The sequence below is a fragment of the Protomyctophum bolini genome (genome assembly GCF_963924005.1).
Source record: "Protomyctophum bolini genome assembly, chromosome: 23".
Classification (NCBI taxonomy): domain Eukaryota; kingdom Metazoa; phylum Chordata; class Actinopteri; order Myctophiformes; family Myctophidae; genus Protomyctophum; species Protomyctophum bolini.
In genome coordinates this window covers 12,996,181-13,013,427 of record NC_137884.1, presented here as the reverse complement: position 1 = coordinate 13,013,427, position 17,247 = coordinate 12,996,181, and the positions used below count along the sequence as shown (strand labels likewise).

The 17,247-nt window shown below is 43.5% G+C and overlaps 1 protein-coding gene across 1 annotated transcript in view; it reads left to right on the top strand.

Moving 5' to 3' along the window:
• LOC308310851 (troponin I, slow skeletal muscle-like) overlaps window positions 1-17,247 on the top strand; it is a 35,067-nt gene that overhangs the window by 10,943 nt on the left and 6,877 nt on the right. Inside the window, exon 2 of the mRNA XM_080757303.1 lies at window positions 15,328-15,496. The gene's annotated coding sequence lies outside the window, so the exon portion shown is untranslated. The remainder of the gene's footprint in view (window positions 1-15,327; window positions 15,497-17,247) is intronic.

The following is a 17,247-nucleotide window of genomic DNA, read 5'->3' as shown; positions in this document are numbered from 1 at the left end:
ACTTGAAGACTTCTCGTGAGCTAAGGGTTGCATCACTGCTTTTTGCAGATGATGTGGTCCTGATGGCACCATCGGTCCAAGACCTTCAGCTCTCACTGGACCGGTTCGCAGCGGCTGGGATGAGGTTCAGCGTCTCCAAATCTGAGGCCATGGTTCTCAGCAAGAGGTGGATTGTGTAGTCCGGGTAGGGAATGAGCCATTAACCCAGTCTTTAAACTCCTCCTGAAGCAGAGCCTAAGATAAAGAGTTAGTACACGAACAAGCACTTGATCAAGTTCTCTATCAAGTTTCAGTTGCTGTTGCCATGGTGACTGTATAGTATTATCAGGATTGGCAAACTGCAGGCTGAGGGACCTAACCACCAACACTGTCACTCTGACTCCACATCCACTCCATCACCTCACAAAGAGCAGGGAGTGGTGCTGATGGGGCTGCTAGAAGTATAGCCTGCTGAAAACATCCTGGCTCCTGGGCCGTGTGAATTCACATTATGTGTCTGCGGCGCTCAGGGCCCCGATGCGGATTGGCTAGTAAACAAAAAAATAAACATTTTTAATGATTTGAGAGAAGGAAAAATGAAAGGGAAAAACCCATGAAAGCGGGTCCTTGGCCGAAAATGGGCCCTCGGTTGGGAACCGTCCAGATGCTGCCTGCATCGACGTGTGTCTGGGCGTGAGCACACCTTTGCCGCACAAAACGCGTCCTCCAGGCGTATCTTCCGGGTTTTTAAACAGGCGGATGGAAAATCAAGATAGCGTGCACAGGGCCGGATTAACACCTCTGAGGGCCCCTGGGCACCGAAGCACGAAGGTCTCCCCTGGTGCCCAGGGCCCCTGGGCACGTGCCCATATGGTAGATCCGGGCCCTGTGACAACCACACATATCTCAGAGATGTGTGTGTGTGCGTGTGTGCGTGTGCGTGTGTGACCTGGCTCTAGCAGGTCGTGTCTAATGGGAACTATAAATATCCTGGAACCAACCAGCTCATGAGACCAGGGACACACACACATACGCAGTTACACACACACGCACACACACACGCACACGCACACACACACACACACACACACACACACACAAGGCCTACAGTACATGACACACATAAACACACACCTATGCTTGGATGTGCAAACTATATGCATTATGCACACAAGCCAAACGCTCACGTGCAGGCGTGACACGTCAGTGACATGTTCACCCGGACAAAATAATGTGTATCTCCATAAGGTATTTAATCATCTTATGTTTACCTTTTCTTTGTAAATGATATAGCTTCACTATATCAGTGTTGCGCAAAAGCAACAACAATATACGGTTGGTGTACAAGCTAAGCAAAGCGTCACCATACGGCTCTTTGTGATCGTGTAGATCGCCTATTTTAAATGTTTTAATGACAGACCAAATTCTACTTTGAAAGTGGTTATGTCTGTCTGTGGGTTGTAATATTTAACCAACGAAAAGTAAATAATGACATTTTATCCATTGGAAACATGTCGACTTTAACACTTCTCCATTTCCTGTAAAAGTTTTGGACATACAAGGCTGCCTCCTGACAGCGACAATTACTCCTGAATCCGACCCCCATGTTGTCTCGTATGTCTCTCCTCTCTGCCCTTGGCTTCCTGTCTCCTATCTAAAGAATCACACACACACACACACACACACATACACACACACACACGCACACACACACACACACACACGCACACACACACACACACACACACACAAGGCCTACAGTACATGACACACATAAACACACACCTATGCTTGGATGTGCAAACTATATGCATTATGCACACAAGCCAAACGCTCACGTGCAGGCGTGACACGTCAGTGACATGTTCACCCGGACAAAATAATGTGTATCTCCATAAGGTATTTAATCATCTTATGTTTACCTTTTCTTTGTAAATGATATAGCTTCACTATATCAGTGTTGCGCAAAAGCAACAACAATATACGGTTGGTGTACAAGCTAAGCAAAGCGTCACCATACGGCTCTTTGTGATCGTGTAGATCGCCTATTTTAAATGTTTTAATGACAGACCAAATTCTACTTTGAAAGTGGTTATGTCTGTCTGTGGGTTGTAATATTTAACCAACGAAAAGTAAATAATGACATTTTATCCATTGGAAACATGTCGACTTTAACACTTCTCCATTTCCTGTAAAAGTTTTGGACATACAAGGCTGCCTCCTGACAGCGACAATTACTCCTGAATCCGACCCCCATGTTGTCTCGTATGTCTCTCCTCTCTGCCCTTGGCTTCCTGTCTCCTATCTAAAGAATCACACACACACACACACACACACACACACACACACACACACACACACACACACACACACACACACACACACACACAGGTTGCAGCACATTTGCATTGCAAAGCACAGGATTTGCATGAGGACATTATCCACCTTGCAACAGAACACCATCCTATCATGATAACATTGTAACAAGTCTTTCTTTTTTTTCCTCCTCGTTGCATTTGGCAAGTTCACGGGACACATTTTGGTAAAAGCAACTTGCATTGCCTGAAAACAGAAATTGACCTTTTGCATGTTGCAGTTTTCGTAGTCCGCACACCAGGGCGTTGTCCGCATAACGACAACGCCTCCACACAACAACATATACCCGTAAATTTATGAGAAGGCAAATAGGCAGCATTTGCTTAATATGATTGGTTGTTGATTCAGCAAAACAGAAAAATGGGGTTGGAGAAGTCCTCTTGGATGGGGTGGGATTTCGTGCCACCATGGACACATTCAGTTGTGTGCCCCACACTGCCCCAACCTCATTGGATGCTTCGGCCATTTATCACAAGACATCCTCTGCTGCTGTACTGAGGTTGGCCCACAACAGGCTGATCAGACCTGGGCGTGTACGTGTCCCTTGGGCGATCAGACCTGGCCGTGGTTATTTGGCAACCCAGAAATTGAGGTTTATGAGGGTATAGTGATACACTTTATGATGACGCACTGATTGATTGACTGTATAATATAGACACCTAATTTCTTTACCCTTGTTTGCCCTGCAGTATTTTATTATTATTAATATTTGTATTATTATTATTGTTGTTTCTTGATGCACCTTGCCTTGTTTCTACTGTAGGCTACAGTACTTTTTATTGTTCTTATGTTGTAACCTTAACTGCTGTGCCGCCTCTGGGCAACTGATTTCCCCCTGTGGGATAATAAATCTTTCTGTCTGTCTGTCTGTCTGTCTGTCTGTCAAGAAGTTGCAGAGTGACAAGGAGGCGTCTCCCTCTCATATGCAGAGTCAAATTGTGTGTGTGTGTGTGTGTGTGTGTGTGTGTGTGTGTGTGTGTGTGTGTGTGTGTGTGCTTGAGCGTGTATGTATGTTTGTGTGTGTGGCTGGACTGGGACATGACTTACAGCTGGTCATGCTGAGCTCTTTCTCTCTCTCTCTCTCTCTCTCTCTCTCTCTCTCTCTCTCTCTCTCTCTCTCTCTGCAGAGCCACTGCACTGCAGAGGAAACTTGAACTGTGCCCAGCTCCCATGATTATAGCTCTCTCTTTCTCTCTCTCTCTCTCTCTCACACTCTCACTCACTCACACACACACACACACACACACACACACACACACACACACACACACATGCACGCACATATAATCTTACGTTACACAATACCTGCAAGTGTCCTTGTAGAATAGATACTATTACTCGTGTATATTGTTATTACTCTTGCAGTATCAATATGTAGCTACAGTCAATTCCACCATACGGTTCTTCTTATAACAAGTCCCCATATTGTTCTTTGTAAATGGTTCTGTTCTCAGAGGGATTTTGTTGGGACATTCAGAATCTGTACCACACGCTGGGGCGGTTCTTGTATTCTGGTATATCTATTTTCCTGATGTTTAAGGATAGGAATAAGGTTAGGTTAAGTGATAGTTTACTGAGGTTAAGTTTAGGAATAAGGTTAGGGTTAGGCATAGTTTGCCTTTTAGGAATACCCGGTAGAGACCGCTCCGAGATCACCGGATTTGCGCCCGGGCAAGTATTGAGAAAATGAATGAACCCTTACAGGATGATTAGATTAGATTAAGTAGCCTGCTTATTTCACAGCTACTTAATTAAGAAATTAATAAATTGACCCAAAAGTAACAAAACGAATGATAGAGTATAGGCCGCTATTCCATTAATTTATGGCAGGCCACGGTGTGTCGAGTGCAATGTGTCTCCTATAAAAACAACAGGAATGTTGATGAAATAGAGTTGATGTTCTGTTACTGCATTGTCTATTTATTTAAATAGAGTTGATGTTCTGTTACTGCATTGTCTATTTCTCACTTCAAATGTTTTCACAAACATTCTTGAGAGCAATGTTTAGTAACTTGTAATTGTAAATGACATTGTGTGCGAGCAGGGTCTTTGATTAGACAGCGGTCTGCTATTGAGTTCAGGGGTCACTATTCAGAAATAAATAACACACTGCTGAATTCAATGATTGACCAATCAGAATCAAGCATCCAACCAAGCCGTGTGATAATAGAGCATCGCAGTACCACCCCCTTTCAGAACGACGAAGGCACCAGCAAATAATTCCCCATTCCTGTTTCCCATAGACGTTTCAAAAAGTATTTATTTAAGGGCCTTCAAAGGGGGGACACTGTCTGGGGGGACACTGTCAGGAGGGGCACTGTCTAATAATACATTTATTACATACATTCAGTGTTGTTTTAAATGACTATTCAGTTGTTGAATAGAACATTGTAATCTTGGGGGGAGTTCTTGTCGCAGTCCATTTATTGTCAAACTTGTATTGAGAATCTGTTGAGTTTTAGGTTGATGTGAATATTTAAATGATCGGAGTGAATTAACATCCCTAAATCAAAACCCAGACCAGTACGGCCTGGCCACTATAGCCTATATACAGTTCTGGAATCCATCACTTCTAGAGTGCGTGCGTGCATGTGTGCGCGCGCGTGTGTGTGTGTTTGTACACTGAATGGAGGTGAACTCAAGGCCAGGTGCTGTCTGTCTGTCTCCACTCAGAAACAGGAAATATTGTCTGCTGTCTACAGTGTCTAGACCAGTAGATAAATCAGATAGATTAGCTCGGAATTTGCCACAAAGTCATCGCTCTGCCACCCTCTGGTGGTGGTATGCCTACATTTCAGTGTGGATCCCATGGTCTGTAGGGATCATGGGGTTGTGAGTCGTGATTGGATAGTTGATTTGTAGAGCCACCTCACTGTAGGCTGAGTTTGGAAGAGATCTGTCTGTCTGTCTGTCAACAATCACTGTACATTAATTCAAATCCGCTAGTACATTTCCATTCTGCTACAAACGTAAACTTTAAGGAACATTGCGACATTGTGAGCATGTTTTTTATATTTGTTGTAGGCTACAACAAAATCTATATGACTCAAGTGTTTAATTAAATTGATACGGAATTGTATTCCGTTTAAAAGGCAACTGGGGACAACATGGGGACATGGCCATCCCCTCTCCAATGAGCTATTTTAAAGAATTAGTGTTACAGTTGGACATGATGCAAATGGTTGTGGTTAGGAATGTGTTGAGTGACTGCGGTATGTAGAAGGTCATGAGCACATGGTATGTGCATGTCAGTCTCTTGGGTCCAGCTTAGAAGGGGTCAAGGTCAAAGCATAGACAGACAGTAACAGTGTCACCCACAGGAGGACTGAAGACAAACGCCAGCTGCTCTGTGTGCATATGAGAACCATCAACAATACACACAGAGAGGTGCCTGCATGTGTGAAAATCTATATCTAAGCCAACATTTGTAGGAGGGGAGTGTTGTGGTTTGTTTATGGGGTGTAAAGTTAGTAGAAAAGTGCATTGATTGATTAAATAAATATGTGATACAGTCAGACAGTAGGCCTATATGGCTAAAATGATTTAAAAAAAATCACCACCGTGTGAAGTGATGGGTGCTCTTATCATCGTACATCATCATGACGTAAAGAATGCCTATTTGCTCAGACACTATGATGTAAAATTCTCCATTCATTGTCAATGGGAATTTAATGTTTGTTTAAGATAAAGTTATGGACGGTAACCAAAAGCTGGATGTAGGAGAGGCTAGGGCCCCTGAAAAAAGTCCTGCATTGGGACTTGTTTCCATTCCATGTATTCGTTCAATTCATCCAAATAATACATGTCATCGACAAATGCAAATCACCGACATATGTACAAAGAAGAAAAAGGAAAGACGACGGCAGTGAGTGACACTTCATTTGTGGAGAGATATGAGGTGGTGATTTAACATATATGGCTATATGTTGCGAGAGACAATACGTTTACTACATACAGTATCTTGTCTGAACAAGTTGGTGTATTATTATATTTCTAGATATAATGCCTTATAAATGCCTTATGCCTCAACTCCTACAAGTCCAAGAGCTAGTCAAATGTGATTATTTGGCCATTTTTGTACCTCAACCCCTATAGAGGCATACGCTTTCCTTATAGACTTCTTGTTGCATATAGTTGCTCGACCACAAATGTTTAGACAGCTAGATGCTGCTAGGTGTCATGTTTACCTGTGTCCCAGTTACTCTGTTGCAGTTGTGTTACATTGCACTCCATATTTGCATGACATACAACTCAGTATATAGTATGTAGAGGGTTTAAGTGGTTAAGTGACACCAAACTGAATGTGTCCATATTTGTATATTATTTTTGGTTCAATGTAGGTGTCACGACTATGGTCGTGTGTGGTTATGATTAATTATGAGTGTTATGATTTATGAGTGTTATTTTGGATTATAAATATATATATGTTTATTGCTAATAGTATATATATATTTATATGGTGGTATATTGTTATAGTATATATATATGTATGTGGATTATCTTAGGCCTAGATGTCTTCTAATATATATATATATATCTATATCTGTGCAGCAGTTGTTATGAACCTGTATTAGACTAACTCTCCTCCCATGCAGAGGATACTAATGGGTTTTCGGACAGACTGATTGTCATCAGCTGTGTGGCTGGGGTAACCCTGTTGGCCATGACCATGGAGGTCTGATCAACCTCCCTGATTGGCTGACGGTCACGTGAGCGAGCTAGCGGCCGCGGCTCTCTCACTACATAGCCCATTCATGCCCAGCCCAGCGCTGGGGAAACACTTCCAAGGTCTTTCCCCCATCCGTCGTACTACTACTACATGTCGCCAACTGTTTTGTTCCTTTATTTTGTGAAGCTGAACTTTTGTTAGACAAGTTATTCCCTTCGGAAAGGAATAACTTTAGTTTTGTTTTTGGATTCCGTTTGTTATGTTCATGCGAGTTAAAGAGCCATTTATTTTGTAAACTATTGTTGATTCTTATAATTTATTCATTATACTACTGAATAAATCCTTGTATTAAGGCCTTGGTTTCCGTTTCTCTCATATATTACATTACCTTTACCCCTAGACATATGGTTTTGTAACATATTTGGGAGCCCGTCCGTTTCAAAAAACAAATTAAGGATTCAGTTGTTCAGTTGGTTATGTTTTTTGTTTTGCTAGTATTGCTTTTGGTGGTAGACGGATTGGGGAGTATTAATGGTGAGTATGTTGCTCGTACCAGTTTGAGTAGCGGATTTTGTATATGGCCTGTATTTGGTATGGCCTCTGATGACCAGGGTGCTAGTACGGATGTCCTGTCGCTTGAGGAGCTACAACAGTGCTCATATTGGGAATTGTACAGTATTGCCAAACAATTTAACGTTCCTTTACCGCACGGTACCAAAAAGAAAGAGGCGATTTTCGCAGCTGTCTCACGGCAGTTGTTTTCACAGGGAGTCATTACGATGCTGTCAGATGAGAGTGAGGGGGGAGACGTATCACTCATTGTCGCAGAACCGAGTTCTAGTGGGGCCAATCAGTCTGACACTACGGGTGTGTTAGAGCAGGGCGAGGATCCCGCGGGGGACCCGTCTGCTCAGGCCCCACATGATTACCCACGGGGCACTGGGGGGAGTCCTCAGGACATAGGGGGGGTTCTGCGCCTCCGGGAGCTTGAGCTGGAAATAGCACTAACAACGCTGAAGAGCGAGGAGTGCAAACTACAGCATCAGAGACATGAGCTCGACATGGCACGCCTGCGAGGCCAGACCTACCCCGACGAGGCGTCCGCAGGGGCGCCCGCCTCCCAGCAGCGACACGGGTCACCCCCAGGTTCCAGAGGAGTGGCAGCGTTCGACATAAGCAAACAAATCGCATTGGTACCTGCGTTCAAGGAGGGTGAGTTGGATAACTACTTTTGTGCTTTTGAACGAATTGCTGGTGCTGTTAAGTGGCCCAGGGAATTCTGGAGTTTGCTACTCCAATGTAAGTTGACAGGTAGAGCACAGGATATCTGTAGCGCACTCACGGTGGATGAGAGCCTATGTTATGATGTCGTAAAGGCGGCTATCCTTAGCGGTTTCGAAATGGTGCCTGAACATTATAGGCAAAAATATAGGGCCGCTCAAAAATCCTCTACTCAAACGTTTGTGGAATTTGGCCGTGAAAAAGCCACATTGTTTAGGAAATGGTGCAACGCGAGCAACGTACACACTTTTGAGCAGCTTACTGAGCTGATAGTGATGGAAGATTTCAAATCATGTATCCCAGATCGTATTGTTGTCTATCTTGAGGAACAAAAGATTAACTCAATTGCTAAAGCCTCTGTGAGGGCCGATGAATATGATCTGACGCACCGTTCGGGTGTTTCTCCGGTGCGTAGCGGGGAGGGTCTGTTCAACATGCAGAAAAAACAGCACAAATTGTCACAACCGAAAAGTCCACCGAGGGGCGCAAGTGCAGCGCCTGACAATCGTGCTTGTTTTTACTGTCATGAAGTGGGCCATTTGGTTTCTCGCTGCCCTAAAGTACAACATAAGCAGCAGAAAGAGAATGGAAATGGAAATGTGTATTCAAAAAAACCAAAGGGTGTGGGGTTTGTGCATACTATTCCTCGGTCTGCTTCCGAGACAGCTATGGCTGTCCGGGCGGAGGTAGAGGAGTGTTTTGATCCCTTTATTTTGCATGGCTCAGTCTCGCTGTCTGATAAGGAAAATGAGCGCGTTCCTATCACCATTTTGCGTGATACAGGCGCCTCACAGTCCCTTATTTTACAGAGTGTACTGCCATTTGCGGAGAATACCTTTTGTGGTTCCGATGCATTGGTTTTGGGCGTGGAAATGATATCCTCTCGCGCTCCATTGCATATGATCCACCTACGCTCTCCACTTGTTTCTGGTCTTGTGCAGATCGGGCTACGTGAAAGTTTACCCATTGAAGGTGTGGGGATGAGTCTTGGCAACGACATAGCTGGGGACAAAGTGTTTGCGTCGCTAGAAGTGGTTGAAAAACCTGTGGCTAACGTAGCTATGCCTGCGCTGGGAGCCCCACCCACTGTGTTTCCGGGTTGTGCTGTGACTCGCGCACAATTGAAAAAGTTTGATGACGAGGCTACGTTGTGTGACACTTTCTTGTGTGCCGAGCGACCAGTGGGTGATGCCCCACAGACACCGCGTAAGCGGGCTAGGAAAAGCTTGCTGGCTACTAAAAGTGATTTTGGGTTTGATATCGATAGGGAAACATTTGCGCATGCGCAGAAGCACGATCGCTCTCTCTCTGTGTGCTGGGAGGCAGTTACCAAAGTGGGTGAGGCTGCTGGGCCGAGTGCATATAGTGTAGAGGATGGCCTCCTTGTGCGTAAATGGTTTCCAGCGGCTATCGGTGACTTGAAATGGAATGTGGTGCGTCAGGTTGTGGTACCTCAGGGTTTCCGTTCCCAGATTCTCAGTCTGGCTCACGACAACATTTCTGGCCACCTGGGCATTCGTAAAACTTATGACCGCATCCTACGCTATTTTTTCTGGCCGGGTTTGAATGCGTCTGTTACTGACTTCTGCCGCACTTGTCATGTGTGTCAGATGACGGGGAAGCCAAACCAGACTATTCCGCCCGCGCCGTTGAAACCGATCCCTGCTGTGGGTGAACCATTTGAGCACATCATGATTGACTGTGTCGGTCCATTACCGACCACAAAATCTGGTCACAAATACCTTCTTACTGTAATGTGTAGTGCAACGCGCTACCCAGAAGCGTTCCCATTACGCACACTAAAAGTGAGACCAGTTATTAAAGCGCTTTCTAGCTTTTTCTCTACTTTTGGTTTTTGCCGGTATCTTCAAAGTGACCAGGGCTCAAAGTTCATGTCAAAATTATTTGCTCAAGTTGCTTCCACCCTTGGCATAGAACACAGACACTCTAGCGCTTATCATCCTGAGTCCCAGGGCGCGCTTGAGCGGTTTCACCAGACGTTGAAAGCGATGATGAAGAAATACTGTCACGAAACTGGTAAAGCCTGGGACGAGGGCTTGCCTTATCTTATGCTGGCAGTAAGAGAGAGCGTACAGGAGTCGCTGGGGTTTAGCCCAGCGGAGCTGGTGTTTGGCCATACGGTGCGCGGGCCGTTGCGTGCGTTTCGAGAGGGCTTATTAGCCAACGCAAACTCGCCGGTGACTAATGTATTGGATTTTGTTGCGGGGTTTCGCGAGCGATTGCACAAGGCCAGACAGATGGCTAGCAGCTTTCTGAGTAAAGCTCAAGGTAAAATGAAGGCATGGTTTGACAGGAAGGCTGTGCATAGAGTGTTTGCTGTGGGTCAGAGGGTGTTGGTGCTGCTCCCACTGCAAAGCTCAGCCTTCCAGGCCAAATTCAGTGGTCCTTATGTGATTGACAAAAAAATAAGTGAAACGGATTATGTGATTTTGACGCCCGATCGTCGCAAAAAGACAAGGGTTTGTCATGTGAATATGCTCAAGCCGTATCTGGCTCGCACCGAGTCAGATACTCCTGTTATTCCCGCAGTTGTCGCCTCACTTTCTGCAGCAGCGCCGTCACTTTATTCCCCTGAGAGTGATGGGCTGCGTGTAAAAGGTTCGTCTGGGTCACGTCTACAGAACTCTGAAATATTGAATGATTTACCGGGGTATTTAAAACATTTGGGTCCCCAGGCGCAAGCAGACATTATTGATTTGATGGAAAATAATGTGAATCTGTTTTCAGATAACCCATCATGCACATCAGCCCTTTCTCATGACGTAATTGTACAGAAGGATTGCCCTCCTATTAAGCAACATGCCTATCGGGTTAATCCAACCAAGCGTGCTTTATTACGAAAAGAGGTTGACTACTTGTTAGAGAACGGGCTGGCTGTTCATAGCAGCAGTGCGTGGTCTAGCCCCTGCTTGCTGGTGCCTAAGGCTGACGGGAGCCAGCGGTTTTGTACAGATTTTCGTAAGGTTAACAATATAACGCAGGCTGACAGTTATCCGCTCCCGAGGATGTTGGATTGCGTGGATCGGGTGGGGTCTGCTAAATTTGTAACTAAATTGGATTTGCTAAAGGGTTATTGGCAAGTGGCTTTGACACCCCGTGCATCAGAGATCAGTGCATTCGTGACACCAGACGGTTTATACCAATATACAGTGATGCCATTTGGCTTAAGAAATGCACCAGCGACATTTCAAAGATTAATGAATAATGTACTAAGAGGCGTGGACAATACAGAGACTTATTTGGACGATGTTGTGGCATATAATGATACTTGGCTTGAGCATATACACACTTTGAGACAGATTTTTCAGCGGTTAGGAGAGGCTAACCTGACATTAAATTTGTCAAAATGTGAATTTGGTTGTGCGACCGTAACGTATCTTGGGAAGCAGGTTGGTCAGGGCCAGGTACGTGCTATTAATGCAAAAATCCAGGCTATTCTAGAATATCCTGTGCCGAGGACTAGGCGTGAGCTCCGCCGGTTTTTGGGCATGGCAGGTTACTACCGGGGGTTTTGCAAAAATTTTGCTGCCGTCACTGCGCCGCTGACTACGCTGACTAGCGTCAAAAGAGTATTTATCTGGTCGCCTGCCTGTCAGTTAGCGTTCGAATCCTGCAAGGCTCTCCTCTGCAGCACTCCAGTCCTGGCTGCGCCCGACTTCACCAAACCGTTCAAGCTGGAGGTGGATGCCAGCGCCTGTGGCGCCGGTGCTGTCCTGCTCCAGGAGGATCTTCAGGATATCGATCATCCCATCTGTTACTATTCAAAGAAATTTAATTCAGCGCAGGGTAACTATAGTACCGTTGAGAAGGAAGCTCTCGCCCTGTTACTTGCATTACAATTTTTCGAGGTATATGTTGGCTCAAGCCCGTTGCCTATTGTTGTCTATACTGACCATAATCCCCTTGTGTTCCTAAGGCAAATGCAAAATTCAAATCAGAGACTGATGAGATGGTCCTTGATGCTACAGGACTTTGAAGTGGAAATTCGCCACAAGAAGGGGACGGACAATGTCCTTGCGGATGCCCTTTCCCGGGTTTAAGGTGCTCTCTTCTTTGAGAAGAAGTTATTTGGGGATATAACTTCTTTTCGGGAAGGGGGGTGTCACGACTATGGTCGTGTGTGGTTATGATTAATTATGAGTGTTATGATTTATGAGTGTTATTTTGGATTATAAATATATATATGTTTATTGCTAATAGTATATATATATTTATATGGTGGTATATTGTTATAGTATATATATATGTATGTGGATTATCTTAGGCCTAGATGTCTTCTAATATATATATATATATCTATATCTGTGCAGCAGTTGTTATGAACCTGTATTAGACTAACTCTCCTCCCATGCAGAGGATACTAATGGGTTTTCGGACAGACTGATTGTCATCAGCTGTGTGGCTGGGGTAACCCTGTTGGCCATGACCATGGAGGTCTGATCAACCTCCCTGATTGGCTGACGGTCACGTGAGCGAGCTAGCGGCCGCGGCTCTCTCACTACATAGCCCATTCATGCCCAGCCCAGCGCTGGGGAAACACTTCCAAGGTCTTTCCCCCATCCGTCGTACTACTACTACATGTCGCCAACTGTTTTGTTCCTTTATTTTGTGAAGCTGAACTTTTGTTAGACAAGTTATTCCCTTCGGAAAGGAATAACTTTAGTTTTGTTTTTGGATTCCGTTTGTTATGTTCATGCGAGTTAAAGAGCCATTTATTTTGTAAACTATTGTTGATTCTTATAATTTATTCATTATACTACTGAATAAATCCTTGTATTAAGGCCTTGGTTTCCGTTTCTCTCATATATTACATTACCTTTACCCCTAGACATATGGTTTTGTAACAGTAGGTAATGGGTATACTGTATGTGTATAACTGTGTCCTTTGTTCCACAACGTGTCTGAGCTGAGCCGTCTGTTTTTGTTTGTTTGTTTTGTTTGTTTTTTCCTGTCTTGTCTTTGTCATTGTCTATTTGGCCGCGGACACCCATCTGAAAATAAGTTGTGCCAAGGATTTTGTGTGGCATGCCGTGTGGTATAGGCTAAGTACTGGGAGCTCATGGTAGGTGTTGCACTTCAGCCCAGCATTCCATCTCCCAACACATTGTAACAGGGACAGACTCCCGCATTCTCGGCTGTATACACCTCCCTGACCTATACTTACTTACTGTATGTCTGAACGTGTGAACACCTCCAATGGCTTGGATTGTAGGGTCACCACCTTAAAACCAAGCCCTATGGCCCCAGATGATTGACCCAGGCCAGGTGTGCACGATGACTGACGTTGCCCTCTCTCTCTCTCTCCTTCCATCCCAGGGCGTGTACAATTGCTCCGGTTGACAAGCACCAGTGTTGCCAGATTTAGTGAGAGCAACACTATGAAAACAATAAGCCCAAAAGAAGCCACTATATCTAGGCCACGAGCACTTTAAACCTTTTTTATTTTATTTTGAATGAATGCATTTCTTTTTATTTTTTTAAACATTTTAACACAAATATTTTTTGATGGGGTCACATAGGCCTACATATACATTGTGGGGTCCTGGACATAAACATGTTTGAGAACCATTGGTTTATAAACAACATTTGGAAACAAGCCAAATGTACACTTCAGAAATGATCTAACAAGTCACTTTACAGGAAAACAAGCCCCAAATCGCTTATGTTTTTTTTTTGTTTTTTTTCACTTAATTTTTATTGAAGAAGAACAGACACAAACAAAAACTCAACTAACAAGACAATACGGGAAAGAAAAAGAAAAGAAAAATGACAAAGTAAAGGAAAAAAAGGCTGCATTTTTCATATTACAATAAGCATTCAATGAAATTCTATTGCAATATTGCAATATTGTCTCCAGCAAGGCTGTTCTGTTTTCAGTTGTCTTGATTTAATTTTGGGAGTAATAAAAAATCTCATTAAGTTCTTCCAACAGAATTCTCTCCACATTCTTGAGTTGGTGGATGTAATTTGTGTTTTGCACATGTTTGCCCATTCTTCTGATGTGATGGTAATCTCCAACTCTTTTTTCCCAATTAGTTTGAATGTACTCTGTGGAGTTAGACCTAGCTGAAACCAGGGCATTATACATACTGGACACTACTCTTTTGGACTCATGCTTATATGCCTGAATAAAAACCTGTATGAGATCGTTTGAGGCCACCGGCTCGGATGCTTTCACCTCCCCCATGAGCGCTTATAAGTTTTAATGAGTAGACATGGCACTGACCATCCTGTCAAGGTGCCTATGGCATTAAAGGATTGAGCTGTCGGCCAATGTAAATGACAGCCGAAAGTGCATAACGAGCAGGTCTCAGATACCATCAGCTTGCGTTCGGAGGCTGGGTTGCAGCAGAAATAGATACCCACCTGCTAAGGATCATGCAGTGAAGAAAGCACAACAACAGGACATTTAATGTGTCTCCAATGTCTTTCACAAGCAATTGTCCCTTAACAGGGGCCTCAGAGTTACTACAGGGGGCGGCGGGGCAGGGGAATCTTTGTGTTAGAAGGCATTTGTAGAATCGGCCTTGTGTCGTTTTGGGAATGAATCCTTAGTGGTGTTTTCCTGCAGAAGTGCTCAGCCTACTGTACTTTGTGGAATTGGTTCTTCCGTCTCATCCTCCTCACCACCTGTCTGCTTTACTCCACTCCGTTTGAAATATGCCTGTCAGAAACAGAAAAGAAAATCTAAAACTCTGTACAGGCAATGTTCCACAGTCGAATATGTGGATGCTTAGTCGATGTAGGCCTACAGTGTGACATAAACGTTTTGGACACACAAACTTGCTCATTACACATAGTGACATGAAGATATGGTTGAACCATAATGACCTTTTATTTATAGTAGGCCTACCACACTCAACGCACCAACCATTCTAAAGTTGCAACTATTCCTAATTTTCGGATGGGACTGACAGAGATTTTGTACTTGAGGACAAAATCAAGTACAAAAGTGACTTGGGAAAATGTTTGACTTTCCACCACTGTTTCTTTCTACACAGTGTGTTATCACAAAGACAGCAGAGGAGGTGGTATTTCGTGCTTGGCCTCCTGCCAGCACATTCTTGGGGCCCTGACACTATCTGCTGTCCAGTACCACTCCTTATATAAACCCCTCTCCGTGTCCGGCCTGCCTCGTTTGACTCGCTCTGCACACACCCCAGGAACCAGGTAACACAATGAGACCTTTAGTTTTGTCAGTTTCACTAATCAATCCATTATTTATCTTCTTTTGTTGTACTTTTTGTTGTATTTGAATGATTTTAAGTTGGATTAGCAAGTGTGTTCAAACACACGTAGGCTTAAAGGCATATTTCACTAACATGTTGTGGGGTAATTTTAACGTCTACTCTGGCTTCTGTGAGCACCACCGAATTTTTTTAAGTTGCTTGATTCAGTATTTAGATATTTGTTATTCATTTTATCAGACATGCCCTATTCCTATACAACTTCAAACCATTTAAACCATGATAGATTCATCTAAAACACCCATCCTTGGTTCTGGTGACTGATATTATCCTTCTAATACGTTAGGGGCCCGTGCTTTTTCAATTAGATTTTTTTCATGTATTTTTTATATTTTGTTTGAACATTTATATTAATATTTAAACACTGTTGCAACAGTGTCAAAATGTCAAAGTATTTGGAGACTTGGCTTATTTCTAGGGACAGATCTACTACAAATCCTGACAAATGTCTCTGTCAATTAAGGTTTGAAATTAGTGTGATGATTAATTAATTACTGTAATTAATCAGAGCCAATGGCTGTGCTACTTCACTAACACATTTGCATATCAATTTAATAGTTTGATTAAAGACTGTGTGTGTGTGTGTGTGTGTGTGTGTGTGTGTGTGTGTGTGTGTGTGTGTACATTATTCTAAAATGTTTCAGTATAATAATGAAAGGTCATATTTATTTCTTTATTGCAGTGGTTTTCAAACCTTTTCCTATCGAGGTCCATTATTAATTCTGCATTTGAGCGACAGATTTGATGAGATTTAGCCTCTCAGACCCAAGACATTTTGTTTTCGTAGCCTAGGATAGGATTTTGTCCACAATTCCATGCTGTATTGAATAGAATTATTGGAGGAACAAAAAAGTAGCCGCACACACTGATAGCCATATAAGTGCAAATATTTGAATTAGGACGCAGAGTACAGGAAACCAACGCTTCGGCCGATGTTTAACTCTTGGGAGCATAAAAGTAAACCAAATGGACCCATAAGGGTCCATTTGGTTTCATTAACACTCTCAAGAGTTAAATATTTTTAAGGGTCCATTTGGTTTAATTTTACACTCAAGACAAGAGTTAAAGATCTATAGAGCGTCACAGTCCTGCCCCCTTTCATGACGACGACTGGCCCAGGAAATAATTCCCCATGCATTTTTCCCATAGCTATTTAAAAAAGTATTTATTTAAAGATCTGTAAGCCTCGAACAAAGCCAATTTGGATCGTGACATATCATGACAACACAATATTTTTGGCCGAACAATTAATTAGAAAGAAGAAAGAAACACACTTTTTTTGTTTTTTTCTTCTTTGTAATTATGAATTGTGTTGTCACGATCCGAGTTGGCTTTGTCTGCGGCTTTAAAGGTCTTTAATAAATACTTTTGAAATGTCTATGAGAAAAATTAATGGGGAATTATTTCCTGGGCTGGTCGTCGTGGGCTGGACTGCGACGCTCTATAAGGGTCCATTTGGTTACCAACTCTCCCATCATTTAGCTGGGGACCACCTGGAACCACCTCAAGGACCACTGGTGGTCCCCGGACCACTGGTTGAGAACCACTGCTTTATTGTGATGACAAGCAAGCAAGTTACAACAACTGGTGTTATATTTAGACATTGTTCATTCTTCGGGGCTGACACACGTTGTCAGGATGTTGGTGGTCTGCTAGCAGTTGAGGGTGTTCATT